Source organism: Podarcis gaigeae, assembly GCF_964106915.1.
Source record: "Podarcis gaigeae genome assembly, chromosome: 6".
In the NCBI taxonomy this organism is placed as follows: domain Eukaryota; kingdom Metazoa; phylum Chordata; class Lepidosauria; order Squamata; family Lacertidae; genus Podarcis; species Podarcis gaigeae.
In genome coordinates, this window is record NC_139682.1 from 54,375,958 (window position 1) to 54,393,042 (window position 17,085).

General features: G+C 41.8%; 1 protein-coding gene and 1 long non-coding RNA gene across 3 annotated transcripts in view; one reads left to right on the forward strand and one right to left on the reverse strand.

Moving 5' to 3' along the window:
- BEND5 (BEN domain containing 5) overlaps window positions 1–17,085 on the reverse strand; it is a 736,551-nt gene that overhangs the window by 11,785 nt on the left and 707,681 nt on the right. The gene's annotated exons all lie outside the window — the stretch shown is intronic.
- On the forward strand, window positions 8,242–17,085 carry LOC310846297. 2 transcript variants are annotated; one of them, XR_014565233.1, is made up of 3 exons: window positions 8,242–8,307; window positions 10,469–10,518; window positions 15,561–17,085. It is a non-coding gene; the product is annotated as an uncharacterized lncRNA (long non-coding RNA). The 2 variants fall into 2 exon arrangements; XR_014565234.1 differs by lacking the exon at window positions 15,561–17,085 and adding an exon at window positions 11,549–11,805.

Below are 17,085 nucleotides of genomic sequence, written 5' to 3' on the forward strand. Positions count from 1 at the left end.
GAAGAAAATAACTCAAAGAGGCAGAAGCTCTGGTAATTCTCTGGCTGCAAATAGGGGCCAAAGGGAAGGGGGACTAAGGAAACTTTATTTTTCAAGGGAAGGTCAAAATTACAATGGGGGAGAACCTACCAGCATTACTGTTCTCTCCTTCACAACATTCATGTTATCTCTCCTCGTTTATCTCTGATGTCTGTTAATATTTATTGGGAGCAAGGAATTGTTCTGGGGATTAATTACAATCAGAGAGCTGTTTCAGTCCACAGCACCATACGTTGCATCTGAATGAGATCTAGTGATATTATTCATATAGCATCAATGTATGTGATGAGGGGGATGAAAACAAGGTTTGCAGAGGTCAGGATTTTTCAGCCTAATTTAAGGTGCTGCATCTTTTATCTGAGGGAGTTCAGCGTTTTTTAGGAACATTAGTTGCATTCAGGCATCTCAGTAATAGTGCCAGTTTAGATTTTTTTTAAAACAACAACAACAACAACTGATATTGCATCTTAATCACTTACATAAATGTAGTGCTTCTGTATGCAATGGATAGCTGGAATTCAGCTGAAAGTTCTACTCAACACAGTTCCAATGAATTAAGAAGCAAATGGGAACTTGGCAAAACCTATTTTATAGCCCCGAACAAAATTATTAGGTGCTTATCAGGACTGCAGTAGGTTAAAATATTACTCTAGACACCTTTAAAGGTGAAGAGGGGCATAGACAGCAGTATTCATGATGTTCAAACTAGAATGGGCAAAGGGCAAATGGAGAAATTACATGGGGTGATCTGCAAGGTTAGTCAGAGTAGAGTTATTGGGGAAAGAGGAGACGAGCAAAATGAGGAAGAGGCAATAATGAAAAAGTCAGAGGATTAAACCAAGGGGCTTTAGTCCTCTGAGGGTCTGAGGGCCACATTTTCGCGTGGGCAAGTTTATGGGACCTGAATGCCAATGGAGAGTGTAGCCAAAGACAAAAGTAGAGGCCTGAAGGGGCACATTTGGCTTCTGGGACTGAAGCTTCCCAGCCATGAAAACTACCCTGTGCATCCCTGGGAACCCCCCCCCCCCCGGTTTTCACTTTGCTCACCCCTGGAAAAATTCCTGAAGATACCCATGCAGCTCATAGATCATACAGGTATTGGTATATAAGACTGCAGCATGATTTAGTTTTGATTAAGATCCAGCTGCAAATGTTAAAGCACTGTAACCATATCTACCAATGGGTTCTAGGTGTTGTTTTTGTCCTCAGGTGTGTTGGTTCCCCCCACCCTAAATGCATTGCGTTGCTAAGAAGAGAGAAAGAACCTGCTGAGGGATGCTTGCCCCATGAGTTATGGCAGATTAGAATTTTATACGACAAAATCCTGGTACAACAGCACTGTTTTTTCTAAAAAGCTTTTATGTAAGTAATCCATAATTTATTATAAAAATGGGGTATTAGAAGGGGCTGGAGGAAAATAATTGACTGGAGGAGAAGTAGTAACACTGTCAGCTCCAATCCCTCAAGGCCCATAGATTTCCCCAGCCTCAGCTTCCATTCCCTGCTTAGATCCTGGGCACCTGCCAAGTAAGCAATCTGAAGAGCTACATATTGACCAAGCACAATTGTAGTTCTGATTGTGCCCATTAACAAGGAAAGATGCAGCATGGGTTTGAGAGGCAGACTATAACACAAGAGAGAGAGAGAGAGAGAGAGAGAGAGAGAGAGAGAGAGAGAATATGTATACCTACCGCACCACTTTTCATTTATAGGAAAATACCAAAATGGTTTCCAGTGTATTAAAACTATACAAAATCCTATTAAAATCAACGAGTTAAATAAAATAGTATCAAACAACAAAAATAAACAGCACAGTAATCGGTTGTGAGGTATCAGTACTAACTGTCACCAAATGCAGACTAAAGTACATTGCAGATCAGCTGCGTTCAGTTTGGTAGATCACAAGTTGTGCAAGTTGTCATGCCCTCACTCAGAATAAGCTAAACAAACCGATGTTCTGATTCAGCCCCACCCCTTATATTCCCACCCCTGTCATAACCTTATAGACTTCCTAAGCAGTTGTTAAATCCTGTCTCCCCCACCCCAAGTAGTTATAATTTCCTGGCCAGTAATATTTTTATAGTTCATTCTTTCCAGGAATCCTCTTGCTCCTCTCAAATTGTGTAGTCTCCCGAGGAATTCCTGGGCCACCATCTGCCTTAAGGAAGATGTGACTATGGACAGAGTTCAGATATAGTCAAGAGCAAATGATCAAAACAGTGTTGTCATATCCACCGGCAAGGATATTTTGAGGTCTAGGCCTAGACTGAATGAGTGAAGAAGGAAAGGAGTGCTGGAGCAAATACATGGGCGAGAAAACATTGCCAAAATAGTGTGTTTCCTAGACCCTACTACTGGAAATCATGTCTGGACAAAAACAATTCTGAAGATGCATGGCAGGAAAGTGATTTTATGCATAATTTGCAATGGTAGATGGAAAAAACCAAACCAAAACACCATCACCGCTTGCTCTGTTTTGGGGGGTAAGCTTACATTCCCAGCCCAAGATGTATAAACAAGATAGCCACTGAATCCCACTGATGAGAATTTAGTGCAAGCCCTTAATTAAAGAAGAACTAGAAGAAGAGTGCATGTCAGTTGAACACACTCAGGAGAATGCAGGAGCTTGGTGAAATTGAACAGGGGGAAAGCAAAAAATAGAAAGTAAATGGAAATTGTTCAAAGGTAATTGAATGTATGTCTGAGCATTTATGTGTGCTAGCTAGCAATAAATACACTTTGCGGCAAAGCAAGCCAGTATGGGCAAATAAAGAAAGTGCAGAAAGCAATCAAGGGGAAGGAAGAAGCATAAGCAAGCTGAACTAAAGTACTGTTTTGAGCTGGATTGGGAGAGGAATAAAAGCCAGAGTGAGAGAGTCAGTTTGCAGTCCTGCAGCTGATGCAGAATTATAGACATGGCAAGTAGGACAAAGCCTACACAATTGTCTTGAAAATATAAATATACTGCCCCCACCTGTACAGATACCAGAGTGAGGTACAATGCATAAAATAAATAAACCATATGATATGATAGATGCAGTAGAAAGTCTAGCAAGATATCAGGCAGACATTCCAGGTCACTAAGTTGCTCAGTGTCAGGAAACAGGGAGCTTTTGCTGGGCCACGACTATAGGGAGATTTAATGGGAATTCTGGGTTGACTTTTCTAAGGTGTGTGTGTATGGGGAGGGAGTGTGCTGCTGATAGGTGAGCATCTTTCATTGCTCTATGTACAGGGAGTTAATACAGAGAGTATAATCCCTGTAGGATAAACAGCACCATTTAGAACAGCCTTTCTCAACCTTTTACAACTCCCATCATCCTTAGCTAGCAGGACCAGTGTTCCAGAGTGATGGGAGTTGCAGTCCAACAACATAGAGGGAACCAAGGTTGAAAGAGGCTAAGTGTTTCTGGGACTCTGAACTCCTGTTGGGAAATGAAAATTCTTTGCTTTGTCTCCAGTCCACTTTCCCAGCTTGATCCTCTGAAATATTTGGTTCAGAAGCATGAAGAAGGTGGAAACGTATCTAGATAAATTTATGTTTGGCTCCCTTCAACAGGTGCATAAGAAATGGAGCTTAGTTTGCCATAGGTCCAAGTTAAACTCTGTCTTAAGAAGGGGACTGGCTTCCACCGGGCACAATTTCCCATTAACGTGATGAATACTCACATGATTAATAGTTCTCCTTTGGGAATCACATACACTGAAACCCAAGACTATTCAGGCCGGAAGGGAAGTGTTGAGATATCCTAGCAGCTGGATTCATTTTCTCAATTTTCTATTGGCAAAATCAGGAACTGCAAGTTTCTAAAAAAAAATTGTAGGAATTCTTAGAGCCTTCTGCTGCCACCTGCTGGACCAGGATCGATTGCAGTGCTCCAAATGTTTCCATTTTCCAATGCTCTTGATTCCCAGCCACCCCCATTATACACTCTCAATTTTTGCATATTGGCAGAGCAAGCAAGGGACTCCAACTCCATGAAACGGGCCAAAGGAAATAGACTTTCAACTGTGCATTTAGACCTTGGGAGGAAATGGGAAGTTTTGAAGTTCAGAATATCTATGTATCTACAATCTTCTGGCTGCAAATACTGCTGGGTTTTTTAAGAACTTTTTAAAAATATGGTTGTTTGGCCATCTCTCAGGTGTGAGAGAGAGGATGCAGAAGCAGCTATCCAGACATCCAGATTGGGGTTCTAGGTTGTTGGTTTTTTTTTGGGGGGGGGTGTCTTCAAGCTAGAACCAAATATAAAAGAAGAAAATCTCTAAATGCTGAACCTGTCCCTGCTCTTTGACCCATGGGTTATATTTACAGGGGTTTGCCCAGAATCTTATTTAAATGGCTGAGATAAACCTGTGTAGCCATTTCTCAAATCCTGAACTGGTGAATTAGCATTTCAAACATTTTATAATATGTATTAAAAGTAACAATAGAGGGTGTGCCAGGTAGTAGAAGTAGTAGTAGTAGAATGAATGAATGATGTATGGTGTTGAACAAAGCCATTATGATAAGTTTACATCTGCACAGCAAAGCAACACATATGGAGGGAATATGTACAGAAATTCTTCTAGATCTGAAATGCCCCTCCCACTTTCTCTTTCTTAGGTTATGCCTACTTTTGGGGCCGAATTGCTACTGATGTGTAGTGGCTGTTCTCATGATCAACATTGGCCACATTTCACCACTGCGTGATTAACTTCCAGTCACATGGCTGCCACAGTCAACGCTGCTAGAGAGCTCAATGATTGTAGCAGGGAACAAAGAGCTTTTTCACCTTTCTTGCACCTTCAACAACTCACTTAAAAAGCAGGCAGTGAATTTGACCTGCAAGGATAACCCCTATGGGACCCGGATATCACTTATCGAGTCTAAAGATTGTGCCCTAGTCTAGGCTGATGTGAAGTGCAGCACCCTTGGCTTGAGTTCTTTCCCCTTCCTCGCTTCAACCCCAGCACACAAAAAACCTGTCACCTTGGCTAGGAAACATACTACCTCAATCACAATCACACTTCAATCACCAGACTGTCTCTTTCTCAGCTCCTGTCCTTGGTTCTGAGTATTTACAGCCCATCTGTCAGTCTCAAACACACTTCTCATTCAAGAGGGGAATTAATCTCTCTCCTCCTCCACCTCCACCACACATTTGCCATTTGCCATGAACTGCTTCCCTTTATCTCATCAAACATTTTCTTTGACTTGGAAAATGCTTTGCACCCAACGCATCTGGGCAGGTAATTGACTGCACTGTTACTTAGTTGCCCCCTCTATGGCTTTCCCAGCTAACAGACGTATCCACTGCAACTTTTAAAGTAGGTACAAAATTCAGATGCCACATGAGTGCCGTCTCTATGTCTGCACATTAAATAAGAGCCAAATTCTTGTAGAACATGTCAACAATGTGTCATTAATGTAGAGTACCCTATTCCAGATTCCCTAGCATTTTTGCTTGGGAAAGAAGGGTGTGTGTGACAAGGGTGGCAGTGACAAAGATATACTGCTGCAGAACTGATCTTCTCATTACTTTAATATCAACCCAGTGCAGGATTTAAGGTGGTGTGAGCCATTCTGCCATACTGGGAGCTGAGCCATGGGGGCACACAAGTGAGATGATCCATAATGGTGAAGATTTTGGGGTGCCAAATGTTGGCCTTGCAAAGGGTGCCATATTTTGAAAGATTACCAAAGTCTGCCTCCAATCAACCTCCCACACTATGGTAACCAGGAATTTCAGATTTCCTAAAAAGAGAAACATACTCCAATCCTATAATTGCCATTTTCAGTTCTTTTCAGATAGCTGAGAATAAAATGATAGAGGTGTTGTATGTGTTTTCCCAATACAACCCCATTGTCATTCTCAGATTTTTGCAGTACTTATTTTATTTTGTTGTTGTTGTTGTTTTTAAAAAACCTTCATAAGCCAGTTGACTGTATGCTCCACAGGAAATAGCACCTGTATTAAACCACCTTCAACACGCTTATCTAAAAAAGCTTGCATCCTATATGCTTATACCGCAACAGACATATGCACTTATAAGATAGATAGAGTGATCTTTATTACATTCCTCTAATTGTGCTACATGTTTTATTTAACTGTAATAAGTAAAGCCCAATGTGGAAATGATAAAAAAAACCAAAGGATGTTAAACTGTGCACGCAGGCTTGCTGTCATTTACTGGTGTTTATATTAAACACTGCCTCTTCCTGTCTTGTTCTTCTGCCAACATTAATGCCTGGCTAATGATGCAGATTGCAACTCCTGTGACAGAAGATAATTGTGCAGGCATGGTTCCTTCACACTTGAATTTACAGTGTCTGTTAGCACGGGAAAAGGAAGAGCAGAAGGGACTGCAAACAAACTTGGCTTCAAGTGAAGTAAAAAAAAAAATCTGCCTAACATTCACCCACATACGTGGTTTCATATGCAGGTGCTAATGTGTGCAGTGTTCATCCACTAGCCCTCCTAGGCTAGATCAGTTTAAAACAGGTGAGAAGGCACTCATTCTTCACATGGTGGATGTACAGGGAGTCAGTCTGTTGCTTTCCAGCTATTGTTGGACATCAGCCCCAGGCAGCATGGGCAATGGTCAAGGATCCTGGGGCTGGAGGCAAACAATATCAGAGGGCACTGCATTGGCTACACGTGGATTAATACTGGGTTAGAAGATTTGGATTTAGGAGCCCTGTGGTCAAAACCCCACTTGGACCATGAAGATCAGTGGGTTGCTTTGAGCCAAACACTGTTTTTTAGCCTAGGGTTGTTGTAATGAAGACAAAGTGAGATAACCCCTTCCATGTACACTGTTCTGAAATCCTTGGACAAGGGATGGGATATAATTGCAAGGGGCATATTTTATATTAGAAGTATATCCGAATTGTGAAAGTGTCTCTTGATTACCTAGATGGAGGATGCAAAGATATGTGTGTGGAGAAACCTCTGGTTTTTATATGGCTGATCTTTTCCACATCTGTTTATTCACCCACTTTTGCCTCTGACTACACTCACTGGCTGCATCTAGCTGTGCTTGTCACTGGTGTGTAGCCAAGAGACAACATGGCCTTTGGGATGAAAACGTTTCCCTCCCTCCCTGATTTTGATTTTATTTCATAAAATTTATACACTGTAAAAAAAAAATCCCTCAAAGCAGTTTACAAAAAAAGATAAAACAATAAAATTTCCATTATAAAAATTAACAACAATTTAAAACTTTCAAGAAGTTGAAATAACAATAGACTAAAAACTGATTAAAACTCACATCAACTTTCTAAACATCTGGGTAAAGGTAAAGGGACCCCCGACCATTAGGTCCAGTCGTGACCGACTCTGGGGTTGCGGCACTCATCTCACTTTATTGGCCAAGGGAGCCGGCGTACAGCTTCCAGGTCATGTGGCCAGCATGACTAAGCCGCTTCTGGTGAACCAGAGCAGCGCACGGAAATGCCGTTTACCTTCCTGCCGGAGCGGTTCCTATTTATCTACTTGCACTTTGAGGTGCTTTTGAACTGCTAGGTTGGCAGGAGCAGGGACTGAGCAACGGGAGCTTACCCCGTTGCGGGGATTCGAACCGCCGACCTTCTGATCAGCAAGTCCTAGGCTCTGTGGTTTAACCCACAGCGCCACTCGCATCCCAAAACATCTGGGTAGGCTTGTCTAAATAAGAAGTTTTTAACAGGCACTGAAGAGAGCACAGGGAAGGTGCTTGCCTGATGTCAATCGGCAGGGCTTTCCAAAGTGTAGGTGCTGCCACACTAAAAGATCAAGGTTCTTGCAATGGGTATTATGAAACACCTATAACAGTGCCATTTCCGCCAGAAGTAGTTGTGTGGGCGTGTATGGGGTAAGGCAGGCTTGTAGGTAAATAGATCATATGTTACACAAACACAGTAGCTGTTCTTTGAGAATATGGTTGTGTGTAGAAGAGTTTTTGCATTGCAGTTCAGCCATTATATGAACAATGTGGAATTATTAATTGAGGACAGCGGACCTGGGTGTTTAGTAATGCATCATCTAATGGACAGTATATGTGCCTGTTCTGGAGCAAGCATCCTTCTTTTATGCTTTCAAAAAAAATAAAAATGTAGCAGTAGCCCGAGGGAAAGAGGGGAGGGAAGAGAAACAATTTACCTTAATGACATGGTTTGCTTAAGAATTAAGTGTTGATGAAAGTTGAAAGCTAAAGCTTACTTTTTAATTCACAGACCAGCTGCAACACAGCATGAGGAGAGAGTGGGGGGTTGGCCGTTTCATTTGCTAAAACACCTTTCTCCTGGTACGATGATGACTATACTCTTCAGTAATTCAATTTAATTGAAATGCCACGCTTGTTAAATTCTAAGTCCTATATTGATCAACATATGTCAACTGTGGAAAATTGCACTAAATTGTGTTACATTTCCTGGGATGAGTCAACTGTCCACCGGTGTCTGAAGCAAGCTTAGGCTACCGAGGTAAGATTGGACCAGGACTGATATTGCATCTAGAATTGGATTTTCTTATCAAGTCCTTTCTTTTCTTTTTAAAGAACAAATGAAAGAAAAGAGACATACCCAGAAAAACTGCAGGATCTCATAAGAGTCGGTAATCAGGCTATGCCAGCCCAGCACTCTTTAAGAGCAAATATTGCAGCAGCTAAACTTAGTGTAGTGGTGGCAATGGGAAGATTAATATCAGACTGTACTTAAGCAGCAGAGTAGTTTTAGCTACTTGGACCTGAGGTCTAAGGGCTGTAGGGCCAGTTCACATGTGATTCATTTCCTACAAGAACATAAGAGCTCTGCTGCATCACACACAGCACCAACTAGTCCAGCATCCTGTTCCCGCAGTGGCTAACCAGATATCTGTGTGATAGCACTCCCTCCTCATGATCCCAACAAACTGGAATCCAGAGGCATTCTGCGCCTGATAGCGTAGATAATAGGTAGCCATTAGTAGCCAATGATAGCCTTAGCTTTGACTTTATCTAAGCCCATTTTAAAGCCATCCAAGTTAGTGGCCATCACTACTACATCTTCTTGTAGCAGATTCCATGGCTTAGCTATCCTTTAGAATGCACAGAGTCAGTTGCCTGATCCACTGGGTTGCAGTAATGAAACAGAACAGAAACAGAAACCCCAAACCACTTTCATTTTTTAAAGCCGAAATATGACGGGGAAGCTTTGGGCATGCAGATGTTGCTGGACTACAACTCACAGCATCCTTAAGAATAGGCCAAGCTGGCTGGAGCGGATAGGAGAAGGAATCCAACAACATCTAGAAAGTGTGAGGTTCTCCTCCCTGCCTTGGTTTAAATATGGCAGCAAGCCACACACCAGATTGTGTTCAGATCACTTCTCAACTTGGACAGACTAACCACATGGAGTTAAAGAGATCAGCACCTGGCAGTTTCTCCTTTTCAAGTGAGGATTCTCAGTAGCAACTGATTACACTGCACTTTCAGTGTGTTGCTTCACCTGTTAAGTGCCTCTTGCGTAACACTTTGAATGATAGGTGCTTTTACTTTCAAAAGCATTCAGAAGCCATATTCAAGCACACACATACACACATGCACATAGCTTAATTGACGCTGTTTTCACAAGTCCTTCAAGTCACCTGCAATATCAAGTCATTTAAGTGATATTTTCACAACCTATTTACTGAGGTACCTGCCAATCAATCCGCCCACACGGTAAAACAGAAAGTGTTTGGAGGATGGGAAGAGCTTGGAAAATGGCAGAGAAACTGTCACTTTCCTCCAATGGCAGTCATCATGGTAGCTTTGCTGGATTACATTGCTTGACACTTCGCTGGAAATAAAATTTACAGGCTAAAGCCTCCACAATCTTGACAGCAAAAAAGCCCTGCTCTGCAAATCAATAAAATTCCACAGAGAAGAGTGTGCCACACATGTGCACAAACACATAGTGAAATTCTATATAGATCTACTCGGATATAAGCCCATTGAATTGATGGTCCCCAGGTAAGCAGGTTTAGGGCTGCAGCCAAAGTAGATGCATTTTGCAAACACCCACCACTTGACTGCTTCTTTTCCTTTTAAATGTATAAAGGGAAATGCAACTGAACAGGACAAAAAGCTGTAGCCCTTTGACTGTCATTATATATAAGTAACATATAGTAAATCAGAATAATCTGTAATTTCAGACCTACTTTCATTTCACTATTTGTTTTATGCCATTGTTTTCCTCTGTTTCTATTCCGCTCAGTGTCCTTACTGCTTCTCTTTGCACAGGAGAGTTCAAGAAACAAGATCTTTTGCAGTGTCCTCCATGGAGGCCCTCTCCAAGGGCACAAGGACTCCAAGCTAATGAATGGTAGAAACAGGCAGTGGGTGGCATGGATAGAATCAGGGTGAAACCCAGCTCACCGCCCCCACTTTCCAGTGAGCAGCAATGGCTCATTGTGGCTGCCTTTTCCTTTTAGCTCTGATTTTGCAGCATTCGCCATCCTCAGGAAAGAAAGATGAATCCAGACAGCAAATGTTAAGGTGGGTGAAATAGAAATGAACGGCTTCTTCTCGTTTTGGACCAGCCCTAGTTTGATGTGTAACTATTTATGAGCACTCTTTTGAGTATGGCTTTCCAACCAATTGTGAATCCACTTGAGAGTATTGCCCACATTTAACTCGTTTGCTAACCAAAAAAAACATGGACAACTTTGTCAAATGCTTTGCTGAAATCAAGATAAATTACATGTGCGGCATTCCCACAACCCATTAAGCTAGTCACCGAAGTAAAAGAGGGAGAGATAAAATTAGCCCGGCAGGATTTATTCTTGACAAAGTCATGCTGGCTCATACTAATCATTCCATTTTAAACAAAACACAAATGAACTCTTTTTTATAATCTGTTGTAGTGTCTCCCCTTGTATCAAATATAAACTTGACCTGCAGTTTCCCAGAACTTCCTTTTCCCTGTCTCCTTTCCACCTCACCCACGGGCAAATTCAGAGTGGAGAAAGGCAAAAGGAGCAATAAAAGGTGGAGCTGGAATATAGGAGGTCCACAAGATATGGAGTAGTTGCCTATTTAAGTGACCCCACATGTTGATATTGTGAAGTGTGCGCAGCATAGGGCAAAACAACAGCAAGCACATTCCCTAGCAACTGTTTACAAAAGCAGATAGCTACCTACCATTTATCTCGCAGAGCTGGACACCACCTATAAGCTGGAATGCTAAAGGTCATGTGTCCGTGAGCACCACTTCCTCCTGCTTGCTTTAGTGTGATATAACCGAGAGCCTGCCCTGTTCTGATGAGTTGGCGCATCATGACTTCAGAACCATTATCTCAATTCTGAGTCACCTGCTGTGTGGCTATAGCAGCAACTTTGGCAGCTAAATGGTTTGAAGCACGTATCCTTTCATCTGCCAGACCCCCCTACAATACAAATGATGTTGGCATGGCTGCATTTTGTCTACAGCAATTCAATAATTTGGAGACAACAATGTCTCACAGATCTCTGCTGGAAAGCATATTCAAACATGTACCATTGACTCCTGTGTTGATTACTCACACAGGGGGCTTAAAAAAGAATGCAGTCATCAGCAAACACAACAGTGCACACAGAAAACAGGAAGATGGAAGCATTCAAAAGTACTAAAGAAAACCCTCCCCGTGCTCTTGCCAAACTCCTAATAATTTTGGCTTTCCAAAAAATAAAAAATAAAGTTGGATTATTCTGCTCTTCATGTATCAAAACAACCAATTAACACAGCTAATTAACGTCATGAACAGCAGTCAAAAGAATGGTAATTTAAATTCAGGATTTCAAAGCTTTGCTGATCGTGGGCCAATGCAGCTAAGCACAGGGAGGCTGAAAGTGTTTGCTTATTGCAATACAATTTTATAGTGTACCATCAATTAGCAGCATCACAGGGAATGCTCACTCGCATGATTCATTTGTCTAATCAGAACAAAAAAAGGGACGAAAAAGAGAGGGGGAGAAATAACACTCCTTAATGTATGCAGTATCAATTTTTCCAAATAATTTATACCGTAGCTGGAAATGATTGTGAAGAACAAATTGTCCTTCTTTAAAGTGTACTGGCATACAGAGTTTGTTTTTCTTCCCTCTAGGGTGTTCAGAATATGAAATATGGCACAACAGGGTCAAAGAATCATAGGACATTTTGGAAATCATTCCTTAAGAAGTTTGCAGCACAGCCCCAGACATGTCTGCTCAGATGTAAATCCCACTGAGTTCAATGGAACTTACTCCCAAGTAGGTGTGTACAGAATTGCAAATTACTAGCAAAATAAAGACTGTCAGAGGATATCATGATTTGCCCCTAGCATCTTGGTATCTTTTGGACACAAAATGCCTGTAGTGAACATGGCCAAGAATATCCAGGAAAGGATATTGTAACTTCTGTTGTGAAATTCTCTCTTGCCATTGCTTTCAACACTGCACACATCCTCATCATCCAGACACTCTTTGCTTCTTCCATGCGCACAGTGCACTGGTGCTGCCATCTTGCTTAAAAACAGCCATTTCTTGTGTTTTCTGTCACAACTGCCTACTCCTTAGATTTTGAAGATTCTACCAGCAACCCATCCCTGTCCTCAACACTTGACAAGTTTATTCCTCTCTTCCAGTAAACTATTCTCCTAGATCATCTTTTCTTTCCTTCCTTCCTTCTTTTTTTTTGAAGTGGACTTCGCTGAGTTTCTAGAATTTCCTTCTAAGTCTGAGGTTGGAGAACTTTTACCAGTTTCTTATACAGTCGTATCTTGGATCTCTAACGCCTTGGCTCCCAAACAAATTGGCTTCCAAACTATCGAAACCTGGAAGTGAGTGTTCTGGTTTTTGAACAATTTTCAGAAGCCAAACGTCCAGCATGGCTTCCTTTTGGTAGCAGGAGCTTCATGCAGCCAATCAGAAGCTGCGCTTTGGTTTCCGAACGTTTTGGAAGTCGAACGGACTTCTGGGATGAATTCCGTTTGACTTCCAAGGTACGACTGTACTCTGCTTAACCAAACCCAAGCCTGGTTGCCAGTGGCAGGCAGTCTGGTGGGGGCAGAGCTGCAGAATCACTTTGCCAATGCTGGCAGTGTTATAGCTTATCAAGATGGAAACGGGGCTGCATGGAAACTTCCACCATGGCCATTTGCCATTACTGCCAGTGAGCCCCCACAACCTTGTCACCACAACTACCCTGCTCTTCTCCAATCCCATCCAAGTAAACTGTAGAGACATGGCTGTCTTCCACCATACTGGTTGCTCAACTGAATGCATTGTCTCCTTGATACCGGTGTCCCCGCTTCCCTTCCTCCAATTTTAGATAATAAGCTCCTCAGTCAGGAAACTGGTTTTTCATTCACTAGGTTGTAAAGTGCAAAGTACATGGATAATATTATATTATTAACAGACAGCAACAGCAACAATAATCATGGTTCTCTTTCTATTATACAGAGAAACAGTGGTGAAAAAAGTTAACATGCAGCTCAGAGTGGTTTTCTGTAAATCCTTGGGACTATTACCACTTTTTAAGGCATAAAGCTCTAATGAAGATCTATAGACTCAATCTCCCGAAGTCACGGTTTGAATCCCTGCCTCCTTTTTATTAAGCTCTGGCCGCTCTTGCCCACTCAATCATCCTTAGCATAAAGGAGTGCATTAGCTGCTTCTTTCATCCTATATAGAAAGAGATTTTCATATCATGTTGCAGATTTTTGATAAAATGCCTAAATAATGGGCATTTATTAAAAGTCATGTGCTTTATGTGGATGTGCTATCAATTCTGGTAGTGAAAGACAGAGGCAGATGTAAAGGTCAGATCGTAATCAACAAGATGAAGCTGAAGGCCCAACAATCATCCTATTTATTATGTATCTGATGTAGCTCATCTCCCACCTCCCAGAACATGAGATTCAACACAATGTACTTGTTTAGCCAACTTAGGGACTCAAAGCCGCATCTTACAGCATGAAGACTGCTGTGTTTTGCCCTGTTTATCCTTTAGTTCTAAAAGTATTTCTGTGCAAAATCTGCCAGTCAGACAAGTCAGGAGGATGCTGTCTGAGTCATCCATAGTTATTTACTTATTGTTCACTTACTTAGAGTCATTAACCATAGAAAATAGTGCTGTTCTGTTCTAGTGGTTTCAGCTAGCACTGTAAAGAACATCTTTGGGCTCCAACTATGTTTTATTCTGGAGAGCTTATCTCTGTGAGAACAAAGTTTTAGTTTCACATCAAGCATTGCAGCCTTCACCCAAGTTCCACAAAGTCTACCTTTCGTGAATTTACACCAATGACTAAACTTAATCTGAACTTCATTTGTGTGCATTTTAATTGTGACTTAATGGATATGCAAAATGCTATACATTACAATTAATAAGCCCAGCTAGCAGGGGGGAAAGGAAGTCTCATAATGCACCTTGTAGAGTCAGGCCATTATCAATCACCATTTTAATGAAGCATAATTACATCCGTTTATGGTTCCCACCAGGTAAGGCAATAATGGTAGGTGCAACCAAATAAACAGAGAAAACGAGTTGCTTCTTAGAGCTAATATTAATTGAACAACAGTAACTGGGCAGGCCAAAGCTGCCCCCCTACAAAGCCATAAAAATAACAGTACTGGTTAAAATCCAAGAGAATATAAGTAATGTGAACTGGAAGTAGTTAATTAACAGTGCAGAAACCACTTTAGGTGAAGTAAAGCCACACACTATTGAGTCAGTTAAATTAAGAAGTCATTTCGGCACAGCCAGTATCTTCAGACCACATAATAGCTCATGAATTTTCCACTTTAAAAAATGTTGCTCTTTAGATGCATGTTCAAACAGGGGTTTCACTTTAGGACAGATGTTCAAATGCATCATTTCCAGTAGTGGATGGCTTGGTGGGGCAACACCAGTCACTCAACCTCTGGCTGGCCATGATACTACTGCTTTCTGAGAGGCAGAGCTAGGAGATGAAGCAGTGGGCAGATTAGCATAGTGCAAATACATGGGCTGGAGAGCTAGATTTGCTCTCCCAGTGTGTTCGCACCACCATTGTCCCTCCCCCTCTACTCCCTCAAACTTCTCAACTGAGCAGAGACATATTACACATGGACAATTTGAATTTCCACTGCCTTATTCACATTTCTGATGGACAACTGGAGGTCAGGAGTGAGATCAGCAGGCACTATCCCAGTCCCTGTCCATTCATACATTGAAAGAACATGTGAAAAGCACATGACAGAATTCTGCTGATGAAGTTAAGCAGGTCTGGCCTGGCCATGTAAGCTGCATCACTGACAAACAGCATGGGAACAATATTTAAGCAGTTCCAAGCTCTTTGGGGGAAGAAGCAGAGAAGCGTCTGTAACCCGAGGTACCACTGTAGTTATTGGAACATGAAGTCTCCCCTAACCCTGGGGGAATAACCCCCCCCATGTATGATTTTTCGTTGAGACCAATCCTGTGGAGAAATGAAATCTGAATGTGTGGTTTCCAGTGAAGAGAAATTGAGTCAATCTTGTTTTTCCTTTGACTGTGCTGAACTCCTTCTTCTTCTGCCCTCCTCCCCCTTTGGCTGCAGCTTGCAGGAGGAGCCAAGACACCACGGGACATAATGTAACATTACAGCCAGAAAGTTGGAGCTCTTTTATGATTTCCTTGCCCGGAACCATTGGAGAAGGAATACCTCCTAGTGGATTGGGCATGATCAATATTACACCCAGGATTTTCTTTTTTTCATGGGAGAGATTCATATGAAGGGGGCTGACTTTCAGCCACCTCAGACCCCACCCCCCCTCAGGGCCTTCTGAAGCAATAACTATTAATACATTACTTGCCATTTGTCTGATGCAATTCCTTGCTCCACATCCATCTTTGGAGAGCTGACTTTCATTAACACTTCAAAAATAATTTAAGGTTTTCGCTGTGAAGGTTAGAAACTTTTCACAGCTCAGAGCTAATAGCTCTGCTGTTTATATGCTATAATGTCTTGATAACCTTTTCAAACCCACAGTGGCCAGCAGCTGGGACCTGCTCTTGCTATTTTTGTTCCCGGAAAGTAGCAGCAGAAATGCTGTGACTTTCTGCCCTTCGAATGGGCATTTCTTCTCTTTAGGCTTTTCTTTCATATTCACGCTAACAGAAAAGACCTCACCTTTTCTCCTGTACTGAAAGGCAACCAAACCTGCCTTTCCCAGGAGAAATGAACTAGTCAAACTGAATCGCAGAAACCCAGCTCCAAATCAAAGCTTTAATTTGAGTGAAGCATTGGGGAAAACAGTGGAGGAGTGTGGGGGAGAAAAAAATCTCAGGACCTCTCCCTAAAACATAGAAGCACTTTGTATATGTGCACACACACATACATGATCTATGGCAGAGATCTTTCTGATATTTGACAGAGGTGACTGTCAAAGCTTATGTAATGGCACAAGACATGTCCAAGAGGTATCAGCAAGCTTGTGTGTACCCCTGGGTTTGCAGAAATAGCAAAAATAAAACCCTCTATACAAACAAACCCAAGGGGTAGGGGAGGCAGAGATTAGTATTCAGCATGCATACACATCCACCCCATACCCCCACTTGATGTTTGGTTTGCAGTAAGGCGATGTATATTTTTTTAAAAAAGAAAATATTAATAAATCTAAGAGAAACAGTAATATTTGCTATTGGAAATGGGGGGGGGAGAGAGAAATGGGAGTTACTAACAAGAGTGATTCCAAACTGCTACTATTTTCAAGTGGGATTTAATCACATACTGGAAAATTAAGGCTGTGCAATTAAAATGGATATGGGGTGGGGGAGAGCAACCTACACACCTCAAAAAAATCAGACTTTTGGCGATAAGAAAGGTGATGCACTGGAAAGTGTGGAATAACATTTGCTTGACACAATATCATCTACCCTCCCTGAAAACAAATCAGAATCAATTCTTAGTAAGTAACCAGCGTCATCTAATCTTCCTGAAAACAAATCATGATGAATGATCCATAACCAAGGTGCTTGGAGGAAGAACAAAACTAGAGGGTTGTCCTGATCCACTCTGGGAGATCTCCCGCTTGCCTCTTTGCCTCCCTTTATCTACTTGTAGATTTGTAAATAAAGCAAAT